Below are 4,961 nucleotides of genomic sequence, written 5' to 3' on the forward strand. Positions count from 1 at the left end.
GAATGGATTGGCTGGATCATAAAGAAAACTGGCCGGCTGGTTTCCAAAATGGTTGCTTCATTTTACCTTCCCATCCCCGGTGTGTGAGTTCCGTTTCTTATAAATCCTTGCCGACGTTTGTGTGTCCAGATTTTTAAAATTATAGCCATTCTAATAGTGTGTACTCGTATCGCACTTGGTTCAAATTTGCATTCCTTAATGGTTAGTGAGGCTGAACATATTTTTCAGGTGTTTATCGGCAGTAGGTATATTTTCTATACAAATCCTTTGTTCATTGGGTTGTTTTCTTATTATTGAGTTTTGACAGTTCTTTATATATTCTGGTTACAAATCCTTTGTCAGATACATGGTTTGCAAAGATTTTTCTCCCAGTCTGTGGCTTTTCTTTTCAATCTCCTAACAGTGTCTTAAGAAGAACAGAAGTTTTAAATTTTGGTGAAGTCTGATTTATTGATTTTTTTCCTAATATGGCTCAGGCTTTTGGTTGTGATAGTTAACAAATTTTTGCCTAAAACAGGGTTATAAAAATTTTTCACCTATGTTTGACTCTAAAGTTTTTATAGTTTTAGGCTTTACATTTAGGTCTATGAGCCATTGTAAGTTAAATTTTGTATATGACCAAAAAAGCTGTTTTGGTTTGGTTTTTGCACATGGATATATAGTTGTTCCAGCACCATTTGTTGAAAAGATTGTCTTTTCTCCGCTGAACTGCCTTTGTCTAAAACCAGTTTTCCATGTATGTGTGTGTCTATTTCTGGTCTTTCCATTCTGTCCTATTGGTCTATTTGACTCTCTTTACAAATCCTACAATACTGATCGCTGGACTTGGAATCAGGTACTGTTGGTGCTGTAAGGTAGACCACCAAACAATTTTCAATAAATTTAAAAGATAGAAATCTTAAAAAGTATCTTCTCCAACCACAATGGAATGAAGCTAGAAATCAATAAGGGGGAAAACTAGAAAATTGTCAAAAAGGTGGACATTAAACATCACACTCTTAAGCAATTAGTGTGTCAAAGAAGTCGCAAAGGAAATTAGGAAATTCTTTGACATGCATGAATATAAAAGCTTATCCAAATTTATGGGATGCAGCAAAAGAATGACCCAAAGGGAAATTTATAGCTGTAAGTGCCTACATTAAAGAAGATTTTAAATCAACAACTTAATATATTAAAAACCTAGAAAAGGAAGAGCAAACTAAACCTAAAACCAGTGGAAGGAATGAAATAATAGAGGTTACAGCAGAGAAAAACAAAATAGACAGTTGAAAACAATAGAGAAAATCAATGAAACTAAAAGTTGGTTATTTTAAAAGACTGAGATAATTCCAAACCTTTACCCAGATATCAAAGAGAGAGGGAAAAAATTAATCAGAAATGAAAGCAAGGACATTATTATTACCAACCTAACAAAAATTTGAAAGGATTATAGGAGAATGCTGTGAGCTGAGTTGCAACACCTACTCTCTGGTTTATGGGACTTACCCAGGTCAGCTAACAGGAAGGTGAGGTTGGTCAACCACCATACCAGGGAACTGAGAGAGTCTACAGCTGCAAGCAGAATTCCATTCATCAGCCATGTGGGATCTAAGCCCCCTCTCGATTTAGAGGTGGAGTAGACATCGCCATCCCAGGGTCCTTAGGATGCATTAGAGTGGGGGGAAAAAATTGTACACCACCAACTTAGATACTATAGATGAACTAGAAAAATTCTTGGAAACACACAATCAGAAAAACAGAATCAAGGGAAAATAAAGTATTTCAACAGACCTATAACAAGCAAAGAGATTGAATCAGTAATCAAAAACCTCCCAACAAAGAAAAACCCAGGACCAGATGGCTTTGCTAGTAAATCCTACCATTTAAATAAGAATCAGCAACAAGCCTACTCAATTCTTCCAAAATATAGAAAAGGAAAATACACTTGTGGATACATAATATGAGTCCAGCATTACTCTAATTCCATGGCCAGACAAAAATACCACAAGAAAAAAAAAAACCAGATCAACATCCCTTATGAATATAGATGCAAAAATTCTCAACAAAATGCTAGCAAATCGAACCAAACAACACATTGAGAGGGTTATATACCACAATCAAGTGGGCTTTATCCCAGGAATGCATAAGAAAATCAAATGATATATTATACCATATTAATAGAACAAAGGGAAAAAATGACACACATGATCATCTCAATAGAGGATGAAAAAAACTTTTGAAAAAAATTCCACACCCTTGTATGATAGAAACCTCAGCAAACTAGGAATAGAAGGGAATTTCCTTAACATGTTAAAGGGCCCTTGTGAAAAACCCACAGCTAACATACTCAATAGTGAAAGACTGAAAGTTGTCCTCCTAATATCAGGAACAAGGCAAGCATGTCCACTCCCACCACTGCTGTTTACATGGTCCTGGAAGTCCTAGCCAGAGCCGTTAGTCAATAAAAAGAAATAAAAGGCATTCAAGTTGGAAAGGGGGAAATAAAAATGTCTCTATTTTCAGATAAAATGATTCTTTCTATAGAAAATATCAAAGAAGACACACACACAACTTCTTGCACTAATAAGCAAATTCAGCAAAGTTGCAGGGTACAAGATCAACACTCAAACTGTCACAGTTTGAGTTTGGTGCATCCCCAAAAGAGAAAGCCTGTATTTTTGAACTAATCCATTGTTGTGGGTATGAGACTTTTCAAGTGGACTACGTCAGTGAGGCCTGAGCCGGCTTGGGTCTCTGCCCTCTTGCTGGGTCTCATATAAATGGAGACAGAGAGGGACACAGATGACCAGGAAGCCACCACATTGGTCCTGCCATGGAGAGAGGGGGCTTCGGGAAAAGAGAAGCCCTGTGGGCTGAGAGAGGCTCTGAAGCCTGCAGTCGGCCGAGCAGCACTGGGCAGCTCAAGGCTCTGGAGATGAGCCGTGTGCCTGATAGCCTATAGCTGGATTTAGGAAGAAAGCAGAGCAGTGAGACAGAGAGAGGAAGCCGGAAGGAGGCACGCCTATGCCTGGGTGCTCAAAGCTGATCTCCCAGTCATGGTGAGCCCAGAGAGGAAGGCTGAGACCTCAGAAAAGATTGCCCACCACTTTGCTTCATCACGTGGCAGGTGACTGGTGAGAAAGCACATGATGGGGCTTTGATTTGGACATTTCACGGCCTCGGAATTGTAAGCTTTTACCCCAAATAAATCCCCTTTATAAAAGCCAGCACATTTCTGGCACTTTGCATCAGCTGCCCTTTGGCAAACTAAGGCAGCGTCCAAAAGAATAAAATACTTAGAAACAAGTTTAACCAAGGAGGAAAGACTTGTGCCCTGAAAACTACAAAACATTGCTGAGAGCAACTAAAGGCCTAAATAAATGAAAAGACAGTCTGTGTTTATGGGTTAGAAGACAAAAGACGACAGTATTTCCCAAAGTGATCTACAGATTCAGTGCAATCCTATCAAAATTCCAGCAGACATTTTCGAAGAAATGGGAAGGCTGATCCTCAAATTTATATGGAATTGCAAAGAGCCCTGAATTGCCAAAACAATCTTGAAAAAGAACAAAGCTGGAGGACTTATACTCCCTGACTTCAACGCTTACTATAAACCTACAGTAAACAAAACATTTTGGTACTGGCATAAGGGTAAAAATATCAGAAGAATAGAATTGAGAGTTCAGAGATAAACCGAAACCTCTATGGCCAGCTGATTTCTAACAAGAGTATCAAGAACGTTCAATGGGGAAAGAATAGTCTCTTAAACAAATTGTGCTTGTACAACTGATAACCACATGCATAGTAATGAAGTTAAACCCCCACCTCACCCCATATGCAAAAGTTAACCCAAAATGGATTTTTAAAAAACTAAATATAAATGCTAAAACTATAAAACTCTTAGAAGAAAATATAGGGGAAAATCTTCATAAACTCGGATTTGGTGATGGATGCTTATATATCACAACAAATGAAAAAATAGATAAATTGGACTTTATCAAAATTTAAAACTTTTGTACATCAAAGGATACTATCAAGTGAAAAAAACAACATACAAAATTGTTGGAAATGGTTGCAAATGACATATCTATCAAGGGTTTAATATCTAGAATATATAAAGAACTGCCATAACTCAACAACAAAATGACAAACGACCCAATTAAAAAATGGACAAAGGAATTAAATAGGCACTTCTCCCAAGAAGATACTCAAATGACCAACACAATGTGTTCAACATAATTGGTCATTAAGAAAATGCAAATCAAAGCCACAATGAGCTACCACTGCATACCCACTAGGATGACTTAAATCACAAGAATGCAAAATAACAAATGTTGGCAGGGTTGTGAGGTGTTAGGAACCCTCACACATATTGTCGCACCTTGGAAAACAGTTAGGAGGTCCTCAGTATGTTAAACATAGAATTACCATATGACCCAGCAATTCCACTCCTACATATGTTCCTGAGAGACAAGAAAACATATGTCCACTCAGAAACTTGTATACGAATGGTTATAGCAGCATTATTCATAAGAGCCAAAAGGTGGAAAAGCCCAAATGTCCCACAACTGATGTATCGTTGAACAAATTGTGGTGTATACATACAATGGATTATTATTCAGCCTAAGAAGAAATGACGTACTGTTACATGGTACACCTTGGATGAACCTTGAAAACATTATGCTAAGTGAAAATAGCCAAACACAAAAGGTCACCTACTATATCATTCCTTTTTGGGATATGTCCAAAATAAGTATGTCCATTTAGACAGAAAGCAGATTTGAGGCTAGCTACCAGGGAATGGGGGAAAAGAGAATGGAGTAAGATTACTTAGTGGGTATGGGATGTTTATATGGGATAATGAAAAGTTCTGAAACTGGAGAGATCTGGTGGTTATACACTGAATTGTACTTTTTTTTTATTTTTTAAAGATTTATTTTATTTATTTATTTCTTCCCTCCCCCGCCCCCCCCCCCCCCGAA

The sequence above is a fragment of the Dasypus novemcinctus genome, chromosome 5 (assembly GCF_030445035.2).
Source record: "Dasypus novemcinctus isolate mDasNov1 chromosome 5, mDasNov1.1.hap2, whole genome shotgun sequence".
Classification (NCBI taxonomy): domain Eukaryota; kingdom Metazoa; phylum Chordata; class Mammalia; order Cingulata; family Dasypodidae; genus Dasypus; species Dasypus novemcinctus.